Source organism: Myotis brandtii, unplaced genomic scaffold (assembly GCF_000412655.1).
Source record: "Myotis brandtii unplaced genomic scaffold, ASM41265v1 scaffold536, whole genome shotgun sequence".
NCBI lineage: Eukaryota > Metazoa > Chordata > Mammalia > Chiroptera > Vespertilionidae > Myotis > Myotis brandtii.
In genome coordinates this window covers 239226-263363 of record NW_005369967.1, presented here as the reverse complement: position 1 = coordinate 263363, position 24138 = coordinate 239226, and the positions used below count along the sequence as shown (strand labels likewise).

General features: G+C 39.1%; 1 protein-coding gene across 9 annotated transcripts in view; it reads right to left on the bottom strand.

The window, feature by feature from the left end:
* The window catches only part of FUT8 (fucosyltransferase 8 (alpha (1,6) fucosyltransferase)), a 232794-nt gene that overhangs the window by 80962 nt on the left and 127694 nt on the right, over positions 1 to 24138 (bottom strand). The window lies entirely within an intron of this gene.

Here is a 24138-nt window from a genome sequence, read left to right as displayed (position 1 = left end):
AATAATATAAATATACTTATATATATGATTTTGCAAAATTATTGTTTAGACTAAATAATGACTATTTTTTCTTCTAAAATCTATTAGCACAGTGTCTGTCAATAAACTTTATCAGGACTACTGTATCTGGGCTCAGTCATTTTAGAGATGAGCTGTAATCTCAAAATGTCTAGGATATCTATTTTAACCATCACAATCATTTTAAGGAAACATAATTTTTAAATTATACTTGGCAGAACTTCAATTCAGATGTCAACTTAGTCCTCTGATGCAAAGACTCCAATACAGATTTTTGTATAGCTTTTCTAACATGTTTTATATAACAGATGAAGCCAAATTAACTCTTAATTACTTATACCCCTTCAGAATACATGTTAAGTAAATAACCCCTTGTTATAGCTATACCAGAGTAAATAAGGTATTCTATAATTTCCCATGAAACTGTATGCATTAACACTGAACAGAAGCATGAAATATAACCATGTCCCAACCATGAGTGTCCCAGGCCACAGAACTTGAATTAAAAAGCCTTCATCTTTATACACACAAAGTGAATAATGATAAAATGAATAGAGTTGTTAGGTGCACAATTACCCAACTTATGAGCACAAATATGTATACATTTATAAATTGGGCATTTCCTAGTATATAGTTTTTAAAACTTGGCTCTTACTCTCTGAATTAGATGACTGGTTTTTAAGAAATAATTTTAAAACAGAATGAAACTATTACCTCTGGAAATTTATTTTGGCAGCAATATGCCACAGGACAAGGATGTCCTTTTTTCCAGAACACAAATTAGTAATACAAAATTTCAGGCAATAGAAAGATATGTCTAAGTTCCCCTTTTTATCTCATTTCTTCATATATTGGTGGAATAAAAAGGGAAAACAAGCATGAAAAATAGCATAAGATCTTTTCAGCAGCGTTCCATTAAGTACTAAATATAATCTAATGCCAATAAAACATAAATGCATCAGTGATTTATATTACATTATTATATACAATAATCTAATCCAACTACGGGTAAACTGTAGATTTTAAAAAAATAGAAAATTCAATGTAAAAAAAAAAAGTACACATAGGACCATTTTTTCCAAACCCCAATTAGAAGAGTCAATCTGCAAGAAAAGTCTCTATGTGAATATTTAGAGAATTATGTGGGGTTTTTTGTTTTTTTAATCATACTCGCTGCAAAAAATATATAGAACATCTTCTGACCTAGATGCAATAACAGAGATCATACTTACCATTATGCCTGAAACAACTGAAAATCTAGGCACAATGTATGAAACAATAGTTTGATAAAACTTGAACCAGGAAACTGATGTCAGATAGATGACAAATAGGTGGTTGCCTCTCAGGGGAAGAGCAACTAGCAACTATTCATAGACAAAATACCTTTGTAAAGATCCCAGCACACAGGGGTAAGGCTAAAGCAATCCCTTGGACTACAAAACCAGAGGAAAACAGCATTAGGAAGGGAAGGAGGAGCAGCTTCACTTTGCCCACATTGCTCCTCCCCCAGGTCAGCACAGTGCTGCAGGGAGGGGGTCCCCCTGGGCCTGCAGTTTCTCTGGTGGGAAAGGAGAGCGCAAGCTGGACATCAAGCTTCCCTAGCATTCTGCATGATTCCTGGGAGGCCCACTAAGTATGCCTCATGGAGATAACTGGGAACGTTAGCTAGAGATAGAGAAGGAGGAGGAGCTCACAACAAGTACAGGGATCTTGGCAAACTGTGTTCCTGCCAGAGGTGGGGCCTCAGAGGATATTCCAATTAGTGGCTCTGATCATTTGCATAGCTGAGCCAGTGGCCCCAACTGGATAAGGAGTTTAACTGGCAATTCTGCCTGGTTTGGGTCACCAGCCAGAAGGCTGTCTTGTTGAAAGAGCATAGCCTCTAGTCTAGCCCCACTGAAGGAGGAAGTCTGGCCTGAGATGCAAGGCAACCATGTAACACATCCTACAGCCCAAAGTAAGTGGCCAAAGATGCCATGTGGCTGCACAGCACACCCTATGGCCTGTTAAAACAGGAAAGCAAGGCCATAGCTCTACACAACAGTGAAGCATAGCCCTCAGCCCTACCTAACAAGGAAACCTGGCCAGAGAACCAAGACAGCCACAGAGCTAATTCTATAGTCCCCTCTAGAGAGAAAGCAAAGCCAGCAACACTACCCTACTGTTGAACATAGCCTTCAGCCTCTGCCTCACTAGGTTGCCCAACCAGAGGCTGTGGCCAACTCTGGAGCCCATCTACAGCCCCACTGAGGCAGAGAGCCAAGCCAGCAGCCTCGCCCTGCTGTGGCTCATGGCCACTGGCTCTGCCTGATCTGGGAGCCCAAACAGTGACCGTGGGCAGCCTGAAAGCCCAGCTTATGGTACTGATCAGCGTAACTGTATTGAGTTTTATACATTTTCATAAAATAGTTCTGGAATACAAGTTTTCTAGGGAATATAAAAAGAGAGGAATTTCGAAAATTTCATTCCTGCAATTAGTATAAGATTAACATAGAAGTAGTATAAGGTCAAGAAAAGGAAAATTAAAGGTCAATTCAATTAAAAACTTATTTTCAATATCATAAGTGATATATTAATAAATATAGCAATGCTTTAAAAATACATCATGACTATCTAGACTTTATTCCAATAATACCAGGTTGGTTTATGATTAGAAAAGCTATTAATGTAAATTTATTGCCTTAATAAATTAAAGAAAATAAATAAAATTACAATCTCAATAAAAACAGAAGAAAAAATCATTTGACAAAATTCATTTATTATAATACACTTGGCAAGGAATGGAAGGTAAGTAAAATCCTTAACTTGATAAAGAGTATCTATAAAAAATTCATAGTAAATATCACATTCCATTGCTCAAATAAGCATAAGTACTCCTTTTAAAGTTAAGAACCACTGGCATAGCTCAGTGGTTGGGTATCAACCTATGAACCAGGAAGTCAGGGTTCAATTCCCGGTCAGGGCACATGCCCAGGTTGTGGGCTAGATACCCAGTGCAGGAGGCAGCTGATCAATGATTCTCTCTCATCATTGATGTTTCTATCTCTCTCCCTCTCCCTTCCTCCTCTCTCTCTAAAATCAATAAAAACATATTTTTTTAAAAAAAATTGTGATATTGAGTGTTGGTGAGGATATAGAGAAACTAGAACTCTCATATATTGAATTAGCTTGCTCGAGCTACCATAAAATAACAGAAAAGTGGGTGGTTTAACAACAGACTTATTTTTCCACCATTATGAAAGTTAAAAGTCCAAAAATCAAGGTGTTGGAAGGAAGCCTCTCTCTGTCTTGCACATGGCCCCTGAACTGTGTGCTCACATGGCCTTTCCTCTGTGTCAATGACACCCTGATATCTCTTTTGTGTATTCAAATAACCTCTTTTAAGGACAACAGTCAGACTGGATTAGGGCTTGCCCCTATGGCCTCATTTTAACTTAATCACGTCTTTTAAAGTCCTACTCTAACTGGGGATGAGGGCTTCAATATATAAATGCAGGGACACACACACACACACACATACACACACACAATTCAGCCCATAATGTATACCAAAAGTAAGGATATAAAGTTAGAACAATCTACTTACAAAATATTGTGAAATCACTGCAAAGTTTAAGATGCACATATATTAAGACAGCCATGTGTCATAAGTAATCACCCTAAAGAAACTACCACATGTACACAGGAGAAACTAGATATTCATCAATAGAGAAATGGATGTATCCACAGGTATCACTCATACATAATTTTGCTTGAATACCACAATGTTGAATGAAAAAAGGCACAGAAGAATAAATATGTATATAGTATGATACACTCATGTAAATTTTAAAAACATTTAAGACATATTTTCATGCATACATCTATAATAATAAAAGGGTAATATGCTAATTAGACCGGACAGCCAAACGACCTTCTAGACATCCTTCCAGACGACTTTCCGGATGAAGTCGGGGCTGCGAGAGCCGAGCCCCTTACACAAATTTCATGCATCGGGCCTCTAGTACTTACATAAGAAAGAATAAAAGTGTGGATATGAGGTATTCAACACTCAAAATAGTGATTACCTCTGGGAAGGAAGGAAGGGAAATGTGATTGTGGAAGGGAGTAGTATCTGTGTTTTTTCCAGCAACCTGAAGCAATATATGACAAAATATCAACATTTTTTCAATATGAGTAATAGAGGCATGGGATTATATTATTTTCTGGGCTTCATATATGTATTCAAATGCTCTTTAATTGCAGAGGCATCCTATATAATAAAAGGCTAATATGAAAATCGACTGAATGGCAGAATGACTGGTTGCTATGATGTTCACTGACCACCAGGGGGCAGATGCTCACAGGAGGAGCTGCCCCCTGGTGGTCAGTGCACTCCCACGGGAGGAGCGCTGCTCAACACAGCTGGCAAGAGCAGCAGCAGTGGCGGGAGCCTCTCCTGCCTCCGTGGCAATGCTAAGGATGTCTGACTACTGGCTTAGGCCTAAACCATCATTCGGACATCCCCTGAAGGCTCCAAGACTGCGAGAGGGCACAGGCCAGGCTGAGGGACCTCCCCCCCGCCCCCGAGTGCACGTATTTCGTGCACCGGGCCTCTAGTCCCTTAATAAAACTAGATGAAAATTGGGCAGATGCTCATCATTACTGCTATTTAACTCCCAACTTCTGGCATCAAATAATACTACATATTAGAATATTGTTATAAAAATATCAATTGGAATGTCTCTTATTGAGTTGAGAGACAGAGAGAGAAATGGATTCGCTGCTGCTGCACCCATTCATGCATTCATTGGTTGATTCCTGTATGCACTCCGACCACAATCTAACCTGCAACCTTGGCGCACGGGGATAGTGCTCTAACCTACTGAGCTACCAAGGTTGTTCATCATCTACCTAAAATTTCAGTCATTGCCAAATAGGACTAGAGCTGCTATGATAAGATCATTTAACCCAGTAAAAAGAATTTTTTTTAAAAACAGAAAACAATCTATAAAATGAATCTATAATAGTGGCATCCTGTCAATAAACTACTACAACTAACAAATATGGACTATTTATAAATATGAACTAAACTGGCTAAAAATTGAAATTGTATTTAATAACTTACAAATGCTTTTCATTTAGAAACTTAAGTGGCCACTCATGGAACTAAAATATTCCCAGCAAAACCACAAAATGTAATCACAAGCTTTGCCAAGAGTCTGTCAAATTAGATAGATGGAAGAGCCAGCCCTTTCTCTATTGAGAGAAAATATTATTTTATTCAAATGAACCACTTCTTGTGGCTATATTTATTCTTTTTTACGTAATGTGCAAAAATTCAAAATGGAACCCCAAAATGAGTAAAAGGATCAAGTAACATTGTCAGTTTTAACAGAAAAATCACATGGGATAATCTGTATCCAAATTCAGCTGTAAGATACTCTGATATCAACATTAAATAGGTCTCAGGCTCAATTCTCTTAGAAAATCTGTGACCATGTTTATTTTGACAAGTAAAAAGTATAAACTAGACCATTCTTTCACCATTCAGCACCCAAAAACAGAACAATCTGGAAAGGGAGTTGTCCCTGCTCACTTCAAATATGACAGCACCCCTGTTAAAACAAGGCATTTGCTCCAGCTGGTGTGGGTCAATGATTGACCTTTGACCTATGAACCAGGAGGTCAAGGTTTTATTCCCAGTCAGGGCACATGCCTGGGTTGCAGGCTTGATCCAGTAGGGGGCGTGAAGGAGGCAGCTGATCAATGATTCTCATTATTGATGTGTCTATCTTTTTCTCCCTCTCCCTTCCCCTCTGAAATCAATAAAAATATATTTTTTAAAAAGGCATTTGGATAAAACTTAAAATGAGGTTAATAAGGGATTGTTTCAATAATTCAAGGTTTTTACCCCCAGATTTTTTTTTTTTTACAAAAGTGTAATTGCTTATTTGCTTGTTCGGTGTACTGCATGTTTTCTTTAAATCTTATTTACTTAGAATTACAATGAAGATATAATACATGAATAGAGGTTTCTTTCTTCTTTAAAGATTATATATCATGAATAACAATTCCAGTCCCCATGGACTCTCAGTTGAGCCAATGACTGATGAGTGTCATGCATTTTTCTAGAAATGTTTTGTGTGTGTGTGTGTGTGTTGAAATTTACATCTTACATATATTCTATATGTAGCTAAATATGATACATATAGCTACAAAATATTTGTTTCATAGAGACATCATAATCTATTTAACCCATCCTCTCTCTACTGAAGTGATTTAGTTTGTTTCTACAACCACTTACTAACTGTTAAGTGCTTATATGTCTCTCTTCTCTCCTACACTCACATCTCTCAGAACACTATTTTATATCCAGCACATGACACATTTTCTGACACATAGTAGTTGTTTCATGTATATATTCATATATAGATATACACACATATGAAGGAACTAACAAACAAATAAATCATTGGCTATTTATCAGAGCCAAGGGGAGAAAGAAGAATGAGGTAGTAAAGACAGGGAAAATAACAAAGCTGTCATGTAGCCAGCTTAAGATCAGTCAGAAGTATTTCTAAAATTAAAACATGAGTAAATGAAAAATCCAATTATTTAATCAAAAATCCAACTGACACATTTTTACAGACTCATGGCTTTGCATTAAAAAACGAGTAGCTTTAAAGGAAGAAAATACCTAAGATAGAGGTTAGTGGTGGTAAATATAGACATACTAGAGGCCCGGTGCACAAAATTTGTGCAGGGGGGGGGGGCGGGTCACTCAGCCCGGCCTGCACCCTCTCCAATCCAGGACTCCTCGGGGGATGTCCGACTGCCTCTCACAATTCGGGACCGCTGGCTCCTAACCACTCGCCTGCCAGCCTGCCTGGTTGTCCCTAACTGCTTCCCTACCGCCTGATAGCCCCTAACTGCTCCCCTGCTGGCATGATTGGCCCTAACCGCCTCTGCCTCACCCCGCACCTGGGACCCAGGATTCCCTCCTCCGGCTGGTCGCAGGGACCCATGACCTGGGCTTCCCTGCATCTGGCCAGCAGCAGGCACCCAGGACCCAGGCCAGCTTCGCCTGGGTTGGCTGCAGCCACAGGGGACTGTGGGTGGGTGATTTCGCCTGGGCCGCAGCCACAGGCACCCAGGACCACGGGGCGTGCAACTTGTCCCTCTCCCGGGCCCGCAGGCACAGCCGCTGGCGCCCGGGACTGCGGGGTAGGCAACTTGTCCCTCTCCCGGGTCAGAGCCTGGCTGGTCCCCATTCCTCTCTTGTGAGCTCATTTGTGCCTGGCTGGTCCCCATTCCTCTCTCCCCAGTGTTGAGTGTCTGAGCCATTATGGTGTGATGGCATGAGGGCGTGATGACCATTTGCATATTAGCTCTTTATTATATAGGATTATTCCAGGTTTTCTTATTTAAAATAGTGTCTAATAGTAACATTGATATCAAGTTATACTACTTTTAACATCTATTGGTTTGAGGAAAATTTTCTACATTCCAACAACATTTCTCAATAGCAATAGCTACTTTTCTTCATGTTCTTAAAAGAGCAATGGTATTTGGTGAGAATATCTGCTGGGCACTAATTTACAGCAGATTACTGAATTTTCTCAGAGTTTATGTACCAAGTAGACCTGATAAATGAACTATTGTTGAAAATCTCTTCTTAAAAATGAAAAGGCCTTGGTTATCTGCCCGTTTACACTACTAATAATCTTTTAGATGCAAGGTTCAAAGGCAGAATAAAATGATAACACTACAATTACTAGTTTATTTTTTTTTTTAAAGTTTGTAATGGTCTTTATTATCCATGAATGAGTGAGATCATGTGGTATTTTTCCTTCATTGACTGGCTTATTTCACTTAGCATAATGCTCTCCAGTTCCATCCATGCTGTTGCAAATGGTAAGAGTTCCTTCTTTTTTACAGCAGCATAGTATTCCATCGTGTAGATGTACCACAGTTTTCTAATCCATTCATCTACTGATGGGCACTTAGGCTGTTTCCAGATCTTAGCTATGGTGAATTGTGCTGCTATGAACATATGGGTGCACATATCCTTTCTGATTGGTGTTTCTGGTTTCTTGGGATATATTCCTAGAAGTGGGATCACAGGGTCAAATGGGAGTTCCATTTCCAGCTTTTTGAGGAAACTCCATACTGTCTTCCATAGTGGAAATTACTAGTTTATTAAGTGAAACAAAATCCTTAGGAAAAAATCTTAAAAAGAGACTTGGAAAGCTGGTAAACTAGAGTACCTCACACATTTGGCCCAGGAATGTATGCTCCTCAAATTCTTCTAAGCATAGGCTTCCAGCAACACGGTGGTAAGCCTTTTCTTTTTTTATATAACAATAGAGGCCTGGTGCACGAAATTCATGCATGGTTAGGGTCCCTAGGCCTGGCCAGAGGTCAGGGCTGATCGGGGCCTTCCGGCTGCCAGCTAGGGCCTCCCTTCGTTCTGCGCCATCCCCTGATGGTCAGCGCACGTCATAGCGAGCAATAGAACTCTGGTCTCCTGGTCAAACTCCCATGGGGACACTTTGCATATTAGCCTTTTATATATATAGATGGGCCCCAAATTGAGTAGCTTGCTTATACCCTATACCAGCCATGCCCTAGCATGAGGAAGAATATAGAACATTTCAGAAAATACTCCTACCAAACTAATAAATAATAATATTAAAATAAATAACATTTCTTTTGGAAAATAAATTTCCAAAAGGGTACTTTTGTCGCCTAAGGTACACTTTAGATTTTTAAGAAATGCTCTAAGATAAAGCAGAATTGAACCACTGTTAAAAGTGTGCAGGAAAGGAGGAGGAAAACAAAAGTAATTCTCATTGAGTTTAGATTGTTTTCTTTTCTCCTCTCCTCCTCCAACTTCTTTTCAGAAAAATTACTACCTTACTTATATGCTAGAGTGAACATTTCTGAATACATATTTTTTTCTATTTTATTACTGCTGCTAACTGATTCTGTTTTTGTTTGTTTCTCATAAAGTGGGAAACTGGGCTCAGGCAAAAATTAAGTTTTATGTTCCAAGGCTTATAAAAATTATTTTTAAAACCATTAAGTATTTGTAAATATTATGTTAACTTCTGAATAAAATATATCTCCAAACAATATTTCAGTCTTTGGAATAGGTAAATGTATGATGGAAACATTATTTTTCTCCACAATTCAATGATGAAAGTAAACTAAGTAACTTGAATTAGAGAAACCAAGCCACAACACTCAAAACTTTTTAATTCTGCTCAAAACTTTTTAGATGCCTATAGAAGATATACTCTTCTCTTAAAAAAACAACAATGTATAGAAATATATATAAACATATACACACAAACATCTAAAAATATAAATGTACAGTTACATTCATAATAGAACTCTTTAAATTAAACAAATTGACAGATGTCTATGACTATAATGTTTTTAATGAAAAAGTAGAGCATGCTAATCTATCTGAACGCTTATCACCAAATTGCTAGTTTCCAAAGGTCTCAAGTTAGCAAAGCAAGTTTTGTTTTTTTAATTTATTCCCTACTCTTGTTTGTTCTGATATCAATAATGAAAATGATAATATAGTAATAACAACTATTATAAAATATGGTACTCCCATTAATTTCAAGGCACTATGTTTAGCATTTAAGCTATTTCATTTACAACTCACAATAATCATGAAAAAAAAAAGGTATTCTTAAAGGTAAGGAAAGGAGGTTTCAGAGAGGTTAAACAACTTTGTTCAAAGTTCCAAAGCTAGTAACTGGTGTAACTAGAATTAGAATACAGGCTTTTATTATTCTTCCTTTCTATAACAGAATAAATTAAAACACATTACGAACAAATTCACTGTGAGATGGCATAAGTTATAAATATCTGACTGACTGTTACCCTGATTTAGTTGTCCATTATTAGTCAGTGATGCTTGGGTCCAATTATCCTCAGCTGTTTTAAGATAAGTGTAAAGAGTTTCTAGGCCTCCAAAGAAAACTTTTTTCATACTATCGTGTCCTTTATCCCAAACCACACCACTGTGGGGTATACATCATGCTAATAAGTGTGGATAAATCAGATGAATTAATCACTATCACTGTAAAGATCATTTGAATCAGTGCATTTCTAACTGCTGGTTAGGTGCATTACCTAGGGCAGAGGTTAAAACATTACTACTAAGTGAAACAGAACCCTTAGGTTTTAGAGCAGCGGTTCTCAACCTGTGGGTCGCGACCCCTTTTGGGGGTCGAGCGACCCTTTCACAGGGGTCGCCTAAGACCATCAGAAAACACATATATAATTACATATTGTTTTTGTGATTAATCACTATGCTTTAATTATGTTCAACTTGTAACAATGAAATTGGGGGTCACCACAACATGAGGAACTGCATTAAAGGGTCGCGGCATTAGGAAGGTTGAGAAGCACTGTTTAAGAGGAAGGCAGACTTTGATCAGGGTCCTACTTACTAGTTATGTGACTCTAAACAAGTTATTTAACCTTTCTAAGCCCCCATTTCCTTATCTGATTTACAAAAATAACAAAGTACCAAAAAGACTCATTTGGAGGACTAACTTCTCCAAAATACTAGTAGGTGCTCAATAAATGTGACCTATTAATATTTTTATTGTGTTCTACTGTAGAAAAGCACAGAATACTGTGAAATATCTTCATGGTACATCCCTAAAACTGTATAAAGATTATAAAGAAAATGATGACAGCTTGTTCTTATGAATTATGCTGCTGAGCTAAATTGGATGACCTGTCTAGAAAAAAATTTAATAAAATTCCACATATCAAAGTAAATGTTTACAAAGGACCATGCTTGGAAAACTCAATATACTAAAATACAGTAAGTTCTATCAGAGAAAATAATTAAATTTAAAGCTAGGATTTAAAAGAAATCTCTTTGGGTCATCAAAGAATTGTGTTGTTTCTTTTCTAGTTCCTTACTATGCTATCTTGAAGATGTTAGCTGAAACTATCAAAATAATAAGATTTAGTAACTTCCCTAGCTACTCTGCATACCTACATCAGAGTCTCCTAGGAAAATTTGAAAGAGAATTAAAAAATGGCTTTTAAAATTTTTAGAAACATTAAAATACTTACCATATAAGAAAGGAAGACAATCCTTCTCTACAACAACAAGTCTTGATAACTGCTATAAATGAATTAACAGCTTTGAAAGGAATACTATATAAATTATATGACAATACCAAGAATTCTAAATGAACATTGCTGCTGTCAAAGCAATGGTTAATAAACTTCAAACTATGCATATTCACATCTAAGTAAAAAATGTGGTTTTTATTATAGGAGACCTGTAAGTTAAAATCATAACACATGTAACACATCAAAATGATAACTTCATTTTGCATACATAAGTGCATGTGATAATTTGTGTATTTTCATTTAATCCAGTTAAAAAATAATCAAAGGGAAAAAAAAAATCAACAGAATCTAAAGAGGACAAAAATTAATTTCAAGTCTTCTGTAAAGTTTTTAGATTCTAGATCACTAATTTGTCAGGTCATTTTATATACTTCATTTCCATTGTTAGTGAATATGTTTGTATTTTCTAGTAAAGGTGATATTATTTATGCTGACACTTTAAGAAAAATGAGATAAAGGAATTGTCAGCCATTGCAGCAATGTTTTAAATTAGAATAGAAGAAAATGCTGTGGAAGATAAATCACTTTTAACAAGTTCTTTGATAGAGTATATATGTCAATTCTACTTAATTCAAAGTGGCCTTTCTTCTCAGTCAGGTGATTAGTTTTAAACTGGAAGATTCATACCAGACTAAGGCATAAAGACTATGGAAAAGAGAAAGCATGATGCTTTCCTTTTAAGAAACATATAGTCAACCCTGGAGAGAAACAAATTTTGTTTATCATTTCACATCAAAAAAGAAATTCTAATATTTTTAGTTCTTCTTAAAATAGACAAACAGACACAACAAGGTTCAAGAAAAGTCCCTACCTAAATACTTTTGAAATCTGGCTGATGAAATTTTAGTTGTTAATTAAATAGATTCATGTTAACCATACTCAGACAATTATGGGAGATTTAAGGGTTATTATACAGTAAATATAATGTGCTAGATAAATGCTATTAGCAAAAATTAAATATTCTGATTTATATTTGAAGAATTCATATTTGAAATCCGTTTTTCACGTTATTTTTTAATTACTTTTAATAGAGGTTTCTTACAAATAAAACTGGTACTGTGAAATTCCTTAGAAAAGCACATCACCTCACAACTATTTTATTTTGTATATTAATGTAACATTCCCTTAAATGGGCATTAGGTAGACAAGTTTAGTCTATATCTTTACTGTATGAAATATAGAATCTATATGAACTCTGAACATTTCAACAACAAAAGAAAATCTGGTTTGTTTGCTAAAGAGCAATTATCCCTGTTTTAAAATAAATGTAGTAAAGAATATATGCATCCCTATGTTCACAGCAGCATTATTTACAATAACTAAGACTTGGAAACAGCCCCAAGTGTCCATCAGTAGATGAATAGATAAAAAAGCTGTGGGACATTTATATAATGGAATACTATGCAGCTGTAAAAAAAGAGGGATCTCTTACCCTTTGGGACAGCAGGGATGGACCTGGAGAATAATATGCTAAGTGAAAAAAGCCAATCTGAGAAAGACAAATATCACATGATCTCACTTATTTGTGGAATCTAATGAACAAAGTGAGTTGACCAACAAAATAAGACCCGAAGCATGGAGGTATGAAACAGACTGACATACCTTGATGTGGGGATGGGGGAACGAGAATAGATAAACCAAATAACTTATATACTTACTAGAGGCCCGGTGCACGAAATTCGTGCACTGGGGTAGGGGGGAGTCCCTCAGCCTGGCCTGCGCCCTCTCGCAATCCGGGACATCCCTCTCACAATCCGGAACCCTTCACTCCTTACCACCTGCCTGCTGGCTCCTTACTGCTCAGCTCACTGCTCCTTAGCGCTGCCGTGGAGGCGGGAGAGACTCTGCCACCACTGTTGTGCTCACCAGCCATGAGTCCAGCTTCTGGCTAAGTGGCGCTCCCGCTGTGGGCAACTCCTGCATTGAGCATCTGCCCCCTGGTGGTCAGTGCGCATCATAGTGACTGGTCGTTCCACCATAATGCTTGCTTAGGCTTCTATGATATAGACTAGGGGCCCAGTGCACAAATTCGTGCACCTTGAAAGGAACTATCGGCCACGAGGCTGCGGTGGGCACAGGGGCGGGTCTCAGCCTATCCTCTGTACCCCCACCCGGCCCCTCCCGTTTCAGTCCCCAATCCCCTGTCTGCCAGCAGCCGCACTCCCATCGGCGTCACACCATGGAGCGATTGGGGCCAGGGCCAGCAGCGGATGCAAGTGGGGCCTGAGCCGTCAGCTGGTGCGAGTGGGGCCGTCGCCGGCAGGGGGTGCGAGTGGTGGCTGCTGGCCCTGATCACCCCTCAGAAGCAGGGGGAGGTGGAGAAGCTCTCAGGGGCGATCAGGGCCAGCACTGGGCGCCGGCAGCGGGTGCAAACGCCCGGCGGGATAGTGGCGTGTGGGAGCAAAGAATTTTCAGTAACCACCAGAGGCTTGCCCTGATGACAGTGACCAGGGCCCCACCTTGGTCTGGCACCCCTGCTTACCTGCTCCACCTTCCTGCCACAGCAGATGCCCACCATATTCCACGCTTTGACGCCTGCTGCTGACGCCCACCATGTTCCGCGCGCCCCCTGGTGGTCAGCGCACATCATAGCGACCAGTTGTTCAGTTGTTCCGCAGTTTGGTCTATTTGCATATTAGGGTTTTAGATAGAGATAGATAGATAGATAGATAGATAGATAGATATGCATAGTCCAAAGACACAGGCAATAGGGTAGTGAAGACCTGGGGAAGGGGGTCTAGGAGGAGGGGGTAAAGAGGGATGAAATGGGAGATATCTGTAATCCTATCAATAATAAAAATCTATATATTAAAAAATAAAATGAAATAAATGTAGTAGGTTCTCCACTTAACTTCAAGATTCATTTTAGTTAAGTTATATCCTTACTCCACTTTTTCACTCAAAAAAATAAAGAAAGAGCCCTGCCAGTATGGTTGAGTATCGACCTATGACCCAGGAGGTCACGGTTCAATTCCTGGTCAGGGCACATGCCTGGTTGCAGGCTCGATCCCTGGTAGGGGACGTGCAGAAGACAGCCAATCCATGTTTCACTCTCCCTCTCCAAAAAAATAATCTTTTTAAAAAAAGAGTAAGGATTTTTTAAAAATGGAGCTGGCAAAAAAACAATTGCACATAAGGCTGCAAATGCTCAAAGCTGCAGAAAAGTTTTCAGAATTAATCCCTCAGTTAATAAGAAACTGGAAACTTCCTGAAGAGCTAAAGGGTGAGATCTAGAAGCAATCACCTTTTGTTTATTCCCAGTTAAAAAATATATATATATTTTACCCCATTATTAAAATGGGATTAAAGAAAAACAGTTATGGTCAAAAAACATATGAAGAGACATCCAATCTCATTAGTAATCAGCAAAAGCCAAAAGAAATCACACTGAGAGACCATTTTGTCCCTATTCGAATAGCAAAAATAAAGAAATGGCTCTTTATATATATCTTGCAATAGATTTTACACCATTTTAGTTACAACCAAGTCAAGCAAAGATGTGTTCTAATCAATCTGTGACTTGTTTGCCTGCAGTGTTAACCATATCAGTAAAGTGCACTGCCACTAGATTATACATTTCACGCTCCTTTCTCCCTCTCACTCCTCCTCTCTCTCCCTCTCTCTCTCTCTCTCTCTCTCTCTCTCTCTCTCTCTCTCACACACACACACACACACACACCAAAAGCTTGTTTTAACAGTGTGCATTTTTCTTAATTAATGTACCAGAATAATTTAAGAAAAAGGCAACAACTAATTTTCAGCTGACACAGTAAAGATGGGACCTACTTCATAAAGAATTCTAGCTTTAAACTATACCACCTGAGAGAATAAGAGCAAAAGATTCTCTTCAGCTATTTTCCCCTCCTGTAACCAATGAAAAAATGATCATTGGCTTGCAAAATTACAATCATAATAGTACTACCCAACCTTTAATAACTGCCTTTCATCCAAGGGTATAAAGCTACTTTGTTAATGCTAACTAAGCTATACAAAACCCCTGTGAGGTGAGCATTATCAACAACTAAAGGTTAACCTTTTCAAAGAAAGACTTGAACGTGTGTTTTTCTATATATCATCTTGCTGCCTGGATGAGGTATAACACAATTGTCAGAACAAGGAAGTTGGAGTTCATAGATAAAAATGTATTAAGCTTTCAGAAGTAGAATCTTATGCCCCTTTCATGTTCTTAAATACTTCAATCTAAACTCTTTTTGCCTTTCATTGAAAACAAGGTCAAGTAATAGGCCAAGAGAAAGCCACACAGACTATTAATAAAGTTCAAAGATAAAGTTAAATGTTTTCATATTGAAATAGGAAAATTTAAAGCTTACTCCACATTCATTTAAATAACTAATGTATTCAACACAACTATTCTCATGAAGGAACAATTTATGTTTTGCCCGAAAACTAGCCTTTGTTTATGTTAAGGTCATGGAAGGAGGAATGCAGGAGGTCACCTAATAAATTTATAAGCCCTTACCACTTTGACCTCATGTGTTCCTCCTTCAGCGACCCTAGCATTTGGTGCTGAAACCCAGGACCCCTGCCTGGGCCTTGCCCAAGTTGCAGAAAGGAAGGCCACTGGAAATTAGACTGTAGTCTGGCCCCTCCAGGTCGGACCTCAGCAAGGCCACCCTCTGGATCCTTTGGAGCTCCCAGACCTCCTGGGACTGGCCACCAAAGAATGAAGCTGCCCAGGCCCTGACAGGGCCCCACAGTCTTACATCAACAGGACAGAGCCTTGGGTAATGATTGTGGTGGCAGGTAAGTTGATCTCCTTTTTAATTGACACTGGGGCCACTTATTCTGCCCTTCCCAAATTCGCTGGGACCCTTGTCCCCTTCCTCAGTCTCTATTATGGGGGTTGACAGATTAATCTCACAGCCATTAGCCACCTCACCTCTACCAGTATACTGCATCTTACTAGACACCCCCTTTATCCACTCTTTCCTTGTTCTACCTTGGTGCCCAACCAGAGTTACTGCACATCCCCTCATAAAGTCCAATTGTCCCAAACCATAGTCAACTACCTCAGTTTCATTCTCTCAGCCTATAAGGCCCAGCCATTCCTTGGATTGTAAAAGCCTTATCTCCTTATCTCCTCCGTGACTGTCCCCTCCTCTGGACAAGAAATGGTCTCCTTTCTTGGGCTCGCTGAGTACTTTCACCTCTGAGTTCCCAACTTTAGTTTTCTCACAAAGCCCCTGTAGGATATGGCAAGGGGACCCTCACTGAGCCTTTAGATGTCAAGGCCAGCATTCTCACCCCTTTAATGCTCTAAAAATTGCTCTCACCTCAGTGCCTTCTTACCCTCTCCCCTCCTAAAGAACAGTTTATTTACTAAAACTGCAAATGCTTACTTAATAGTGCAGCTACTATCAGAAACTGAACTCATTATCACCCAAACCTTAGCATGTTATCTCTAAGGAAAAATGTGGCAGTTTTAAATCCAAGCGGCTGGAGGCCTGGAAACTGCAGCCCTAGAACAGGCTGTGGGGCCTGCTCCCTCCCTCCTCAGCCTTTTCTCCAGCCTCATATGCCTATACATAATTTTCCAAAGTCTTCTTTGACAACTTAAAAGCTTTAGAGCATTGCTGGGTTAAATAATAAACATTTAAATATTTCAATAAGTTTTAAGTTCACCTGATTTTAGCTTTTGTTACAGAAAATCTATAAAGTAGATTTGAAACTGTTAATGTAATGTCTTGTGCTTTGTTAAAGGTATGTTTCTTGAAAATGAGAATGTTCATAAATGTCAGTCTAAGAAATGCTGGCTGTTTACTTTTTGATTATCATTGGAAAATTAAGGTTTCTAAGAGTTGACAATAAAAGGCATAGGCATCCACATGCATTCTGAAGGAAAAAGAAAGTGAGTTAAAGTTGTAAGAATATGTGTGAAAGTTGTAAGAAGTTCAGGAAAGTTATAGAAGGTTTGTAGGGAGAAATGTTAAAACAAGCAGAATAGGGAAACTGAGATAGTAAAACAGCAGTTTGCAACCATCTAGAAAATCCAGATGCCAAGCAGTTTGTAGCCATCTAGAAAATTCTATCTTCCCTAAACCAAGGACACTTAAGAGTAAATGATTTGAGAATAAAACCTCATTTTGGTGTATTAGACTACAACCCTCCAAACTAATGTCTCTTTCCCTCCACCAGACCATTTGTCATAATCCTTGTTCTTCTAGCTTTTGCCTCAATAATAATAAAATTATAAAAGTTTGTCTCCATCAGGTTATAAGCCCTACTTGTACTCAGGAAATACCATCCCTACACACCATCACAACCTCCTTTTGTGCCCAGGACTCATCATCCCTCTGATCCCCAGAGCAAAGACTATGAGCCAGGTACAGGTGTAGAAACTCACCAGGGAAGAAAGCTCCAGATACCTAGCAAGGGGCAAAATTGGGAAAACAAGAACCTCACCCCCAGGGTAACCTATCCTCCCCTTCCATATCACTAGTCAGGCAACTTAGACCCCTGATCTTTTCCTCCCTAAAGATAACATCTAGGTCTCAGTTGTATTTAAGCACCAGATCCAGAAAGCAGCAAAACCAGACAAGTGACACTGTGGCAGCCTCAGGACCAGCTTTTACCGCCCAAGTCACTCAACAGGACCGTTTTCGAGCCTTCACCAACCAGTCTCTTGGGGAAATCATGCTGCTGCCAACTACTATCAAAGGCCATTCCCCTGTGATCTCAACATCCCCCCTCAGGAGGAAGTAAATACGGAAGATATGACCTTCGTCCCTACTCCATAAAACAAAAAAGCTGGAATGTTAGGTCTGATCAAATAATTGAATCAATACCCCCTCCCCTGGGAACTGACCTTTAGGCCACTTCACAATGGACAGTCCACTTGCTTAGACCACATCCCACTTGCTAAGACCATTATCTCTCCCCTCCAGAGTTTCCCAGAATCTGGACCTGCACGGAGAATTCTCTGCCCAGAAAAAGCCCACCCAGAGTCCTTTACAAACCTCTGACTCACCGCCTTTGGGGGCTGGCACCATGTGGGGGCTCAGCCCATTGGGTTTTCTAGATGACCTAATAAATTCATAATACTTTACCCCTTTTGGCCTCATGCGTTCCTCCTTCAGCAACCCTAACAGTTTACAAAGTATCAACAAAGTATTTACTTCCATTATTTTACTTTATATGCTATACTAGAGGCCCGATGCATGAAATTCGTGCATGGGTAGGGTCCCTAGGCCTGGCTGGCAATCAGAGCCGATCTGTGGGACGATTGGCGGGGTGACCGGGGGGCCCCCCCCTGCTGACACCCACCTTGGCCAGCCTGGCAGCGCCCACTCGCCAGCCCTGCTCTCCACCGCCACCTGCTTGCCGGCCAGCCCTGTCCCCTGCAGCCACCACCAGTCACCTCCCTCTGCAGGGTGACCAGCAGAGCTATCGGGGGGCCACCACTGGCACCTGCCTTGGCTGGCTTGGGGCCTGCAGGCTGGGGGTAGCTCCTGTGTTGAGCATCTGCCCCCTGGTGGTCAGTGCACATCATAGCGACCAGACATTCCACCAGTCGTTCTGCCATTTGGTCGATTTGCATATTAGGCTTTTATTATATAGAGTATGTGTGTGTTTTTTAAAAATATAGGTAAAAATAACTCAAATAGCAGGATACATTTGCCCAAGTTAATATGGAAATGCTTCCCCTCCCCCCACAATGAAAAGACAAATGTGTAAACATTCCCAAAAGACAGCAGTAACACCACCTCTTCGCTGCAAGAAAATTTTATCAAGGCAGATGGAGTAGCAGAAGGAGGTGAAAGAACATTACTATCCTTTGCCCTCAGGCATATAATCCAGCCTGAAGTATAAAACCTATTTCCAACTAATGGCAAGACTAGGAAAACAATGTTTTAAGTAAGATTTCATTGAAGTACTGAATCCTAAAGTTACATAGTAGTGTCTTGAAACCTTCTGTCTAAAGGTAAGACTCATAGGCTTTTACTGTATTCCCACTTCACAAAAGGACTGTACTTCTCCCATATACCTGACAAATTCCAGACACTAAGCCATACTTAGGAAATGGATAAATGACATATTAGGTTCTATGCTGCCATCTAGACAGTGAAACCTTTTCCATTATAGTATTCCGAATTTGCTAAAAAGGAGACACTTCAACGATTTTCCCATTGGTCTCTATTGTTTTTGTTGTTTTTTTTTGTTTGTTTGTTTTGCTAAAATATAAGAAATATTCTGCAGGTCAAGATGTTCAGATTCTAGCAAAAGCTTAAACTTTTCTGTCTCTTTTTAAATCCCATGTGATGAATGAACTGGCTATGTTGGGTTAAAAAGACTCATTGCAAAGTCATTTCCAATTTCAAATTCTTAGAATTAATGTTTTTCATGTTTTAAGTGGCTATTAAAATATTAAATTTCTGCCCATGAACTCTACTAAATGCATAGTTTGGAGACTACTCTAACAAGGGAGGAGATTCATATGTCATATACAGTATTTGTTTATCTCCTCACAGGGAGAATATCTATAAAAGGATGTACAAGAAAATGAAGAGGTATCATTGGTAGATTTTATGACACCTTTTTCCTGGCAAACACTTACTGCTGAAATTGCCTCTCTTCTATATATTCCAAAGAAAAGAACAAAACTGAGAAGGAGGGAAGAGTGGAAAGAGGGAGAAGGTGAAAGAGGGGTTGGAGAGTGACAAGAAGAAGTGGGTGGAAAGGAGAGGAGAAAGGAAAAAGAAAATCTGATAACATGATCTCTGTAGGACTAAGAATCAAAATTCACTCAAAAAAAATTTTGCCAAGTGCCGGCCATGCACCTAAAGGACACAAACATAAATCAGCAACAGCTACTATCCTTAAGGAGTTCACAATCTGTTGTAAAAGTGAGACACAAATTGTGAAAGAGGAATTACACTACATGTAATAACAGTTATGATTCTATATGAGGTTTGGGATTAAAGCAAGAATAGACATCTGACCCTAGCCAGTTTGGCTCAGTGAATAGAGCGTCAGCCTGCAGACCAAAAGGTCCCAGGTTAGATTCCGGTCAAGGGCACATTCTTGGTTGCAGGCTCCTCCCCGACTTGGGCTCTGGTCAGGACTCTTGCAGGAAGCAACCTGCAAGAGTCCCGACCAGATGTTTCTCTCTGTCTTTCCTCTTTGTTCCACTCTTCCTAAAAATCAATGGAAAAATATCCTCAGTTGAGGATTAAAAAAAAAAAAAATAGACACCTAGTGTAGCTTAGGAGCTTAAAAAGGGCAGCCACACCTGAGCCATCCTAAAATTTAAGGAAGAGATGGTAGGATGATGAAGAGAAAAACATTTCAACAGAAGGAAAAGCATGAGTAAAGGAACAGCAGTATGAAAGAGCACACTGTATTCAGGAAACATGAATATAATTTTATATGGCTGGAATATACGATACACAGAAGACTAGAAACTAAAAATGAAAAGGGAAGATAAGGTGGAAGGCAAGAGTAGTGGGAAATTAAGCTAAAAGAGTGAATTAAGCTAAAAACTGATCCTATGGTCAGTTTTCTTTTTTAGGGTCAGTTTTCTTAAACCACAGAAGATTAACTTTAAATATGAATATATTTTAATATTTATAATTTATAATATATAAACAGTATATTATTAATTGTATAAATAGTCACGGGGTGACGGTTGGTGATAGTATATTAATTTACAAAAATAAATTTCTTCAGAATACAAATATACTAATTATTGGTGTACAAATGGATGGCTCTATTTACCAATTATCCTTATCTATTAATTACCTCAGGTCCAGTGGGCTCTCTACTTGGAAATAGCTTGTGAGACTTATGTTGGTTTACATGAACTCAAAAGCAGTACAGCTGTATTTATCATCAAATATGATATATAATTCACAATTATAATTAATTCAGATTGATTACTTTCTCCCCAAACAAGCAAATTACGGATGTTTAATGACACAACTAACACATGGGCACATTTGCTTTTATAAACTCAGGCATGCATAAACACAAATTAATTGTGCAAATCTAAGCCCCAGTAATATTTATATTTAGCAATATTTTAACAATCCAAGAATCCTTGAGATTCTGTGTTAAAACTGTGTTACCACCTTTTATGACTATTTAAAGTTTTCTAAATGTTACCAAACAATATAATCTTATTCACAAAATATTACCAGAACATAACTAAAATAAATGTTTGCTTTACTAAAAATTTTTAGCCTGTTTTATACATATATATATATATACACACACGTGTGTGTACATACACGAGCCTATTATTTTCTCTTTGTTATAAACTGTGGATCTATACCACTACCCTAGAAACATCTTAATTCCATCTATTATTACTTGTGTAAGAGAGTAAAAAGGGAAGAAGATAAAGAATCAGAAGACTTGGAATCTTGGTCTAGTTATAAATCAAACTAAATATTTTATTTAAGTCATGTCATTCCTTTACCTCACATTTTTCCATCTGTGAGAGACATGACTTTTTCCTAAATCTATGAAAATTTTTATTTTATAAATAACTTTCCCTAGGTTTATAAATCTCTACTTTACTAATTTTTGTAAGTCTATACATACTCTTTGAAAGAAATAAAGATTATGTAGAAAACAACCTCAAGTACTACCACACAGAAATAGCTATACATTAAGTTAACACAATTCTAGCTATTTCAATGCACATGTGAAAAATAAATATAAAAGCTTTTATAAAAATCGGATGATCATATTTGTGCTTTTAAAATATAATGCATTTAATTTTACTTTAATAAAAGTAAAACTTCAGTGAAAATATATGAGATCCTAAATTTCAAATAAGTATATTCTAAAAGATCTAAGGTTAAAAAATCATGAAAAAATATTAATAGATTGGAGTAATTATGTCTTTTAAGCACATTTTAAATTATAGGTGTTATTAACTAGTATATGAGAAAGAATACACATACTTCCTCCCAACTACAAATATTACTGACATTATTTTTCACACTTTCCACGCTTATAACAAATATATTAGATTCTATAATAGTAAATTGTGTAAATGTCTAGAATTTTATATAGTATAACATCACTGCCAACTTTGTTACCAATTTGTTTTATCTTTTAATTGGCTGGATTTCATAAGTGATATTTTTTCAAGAAGAACTCATGGGAATTTAGGAATGTCTGCCTGTTGAATTTATACTTGAATGATATCTTGGCTAGGAACACATTTTCTTTCAGAAATGAATAGACATTGCTACATTGGTCTCCAGTTCCAGGAAGGTATTTACTGAGAGTCTGATTTCCACCCCTTTGGAATGACATTCCCTTCTTTCTGGATATCTGGAGAAATATTAAAGTTCTATCATTTAACCTAGATATGTCAAGTAATCAAAATCCCTACGATCCTAAATAGTATTTTAACTTATGAGACCAGCATACGCTGATACCAAAGTCAGGTAAGGAATCTATAGAAAGTAAGCTATGTACCAGTATCTCTGATGAATATGGATGAAAAATTCTCAACAAAATATAAACGAATCCAACTCAATAACATTAAAAGGTTCTGATCAAGTGCCTTTTACCCCTGGTCTACAAGGATGGTTCAACATATGCAAAGCAACAAATATAATAAGCTACATTGACAGAATAAAAGATAAAAATTGTATGATTATCTCAATAGGTGTTGAAAAAGCCTTTGAAAAAATATAACATCCTTTCATGATAAAAAAAAAAATCTTTGACAAATTGGGATCTTAAGGAGCATATCTCAACATATGAAAGGCCACATATGACAATATCATACTCAATGTGAAAGACTGAAAGCTTTTCCTCTAAGATCAAGAAAAAGAAAAGGGTACTCACTCTCACCACTCTTAGCCTATATTAGAAGCCCGGTGCACAAAATTTGAGCACTGGGGCAGGAGAGGGGGGTGTCCCTCAGCCCAGCCTGCACCCTCTCCAATCTGGAACCCCTCGAAGGATGTCCAACTGCCGGTTTAGGCCCAATTCCTCTGGGAACGGGCCTAAACCGTCAGTCGGACATCCCTTTCATAATCCGGGACTGCTGACTCCCAACCACTCGCCTGCCTGCCTGCCTGATTGCCCCTAACCACTTCTGCCCGCCAGCCTGATCACCCCCTATCCACTCCCCTGCCAGCCTGATTGACGCCTAACTGCTCCTCTGCTAGCCCAATCACCACCAACTACCCACCCCTGCCGGCCCGGTAGCCCCTAACTGCCCTCCCCTGCCGGCCCAGTTCCCTCCAAATGCCCTCCCTTGCCAGCCTGGTAGCCCCTAACTGCCCTCCTCTGCCAGCCCGGTCACCCCCAAATGCCCTCCCCTGCCAGCCGGGTCATCCCTAACCGCCCTCCCCTGCAGGCCTGGTCACCCCCAACTGCCCTCCCTGCTGGCCTGGTTGCCCCTAACTGTCCTTCCCTGCTGGCCTGATCACCCACAACTGCCCTCCCCTGCCGGCCATCTTCTGGCTGTGGGCGCTGCCATCTTTGAAGGTGGGGCTGTCAATGAGCATATTCCCTCCTTATTGGTTGTGGGCACCACCATCTTTGAAGGTGGGGCTGTCAATGAGCATATTCCCTCCTTATCGACTGTGGGCGCTGCCATCTTTGAGGGCAGGGCTATTGATTAGCATATTCTCTCCTTATTGGCTGTGGGTGCTGCAATCTTTGAGGGCAGGACTGTCAATTAACATATTCCCTCCTTATTGGCTGTGGGCGCTGCCATCTTTGAGGGCGGGGCAGTCAATTAGCATATTCCCTCCTTATTGGTTGTGGGCACCACCATCTTTGCAATGGTGTGAGGGTCAATTAACATATTCCCTCTTTATTAGATGGGACTATTAGATAGGATAATAAAAGCCTAATATGCAAATTGTCCCCTCGACCAGGAGTTTGACCAGGAGTTCGACTGCTCACTATAACGTGCGCTGACCACCAGGGGATGGCACAGAACATGGGGGGGGGGGGGGGGCCGGGGCAATG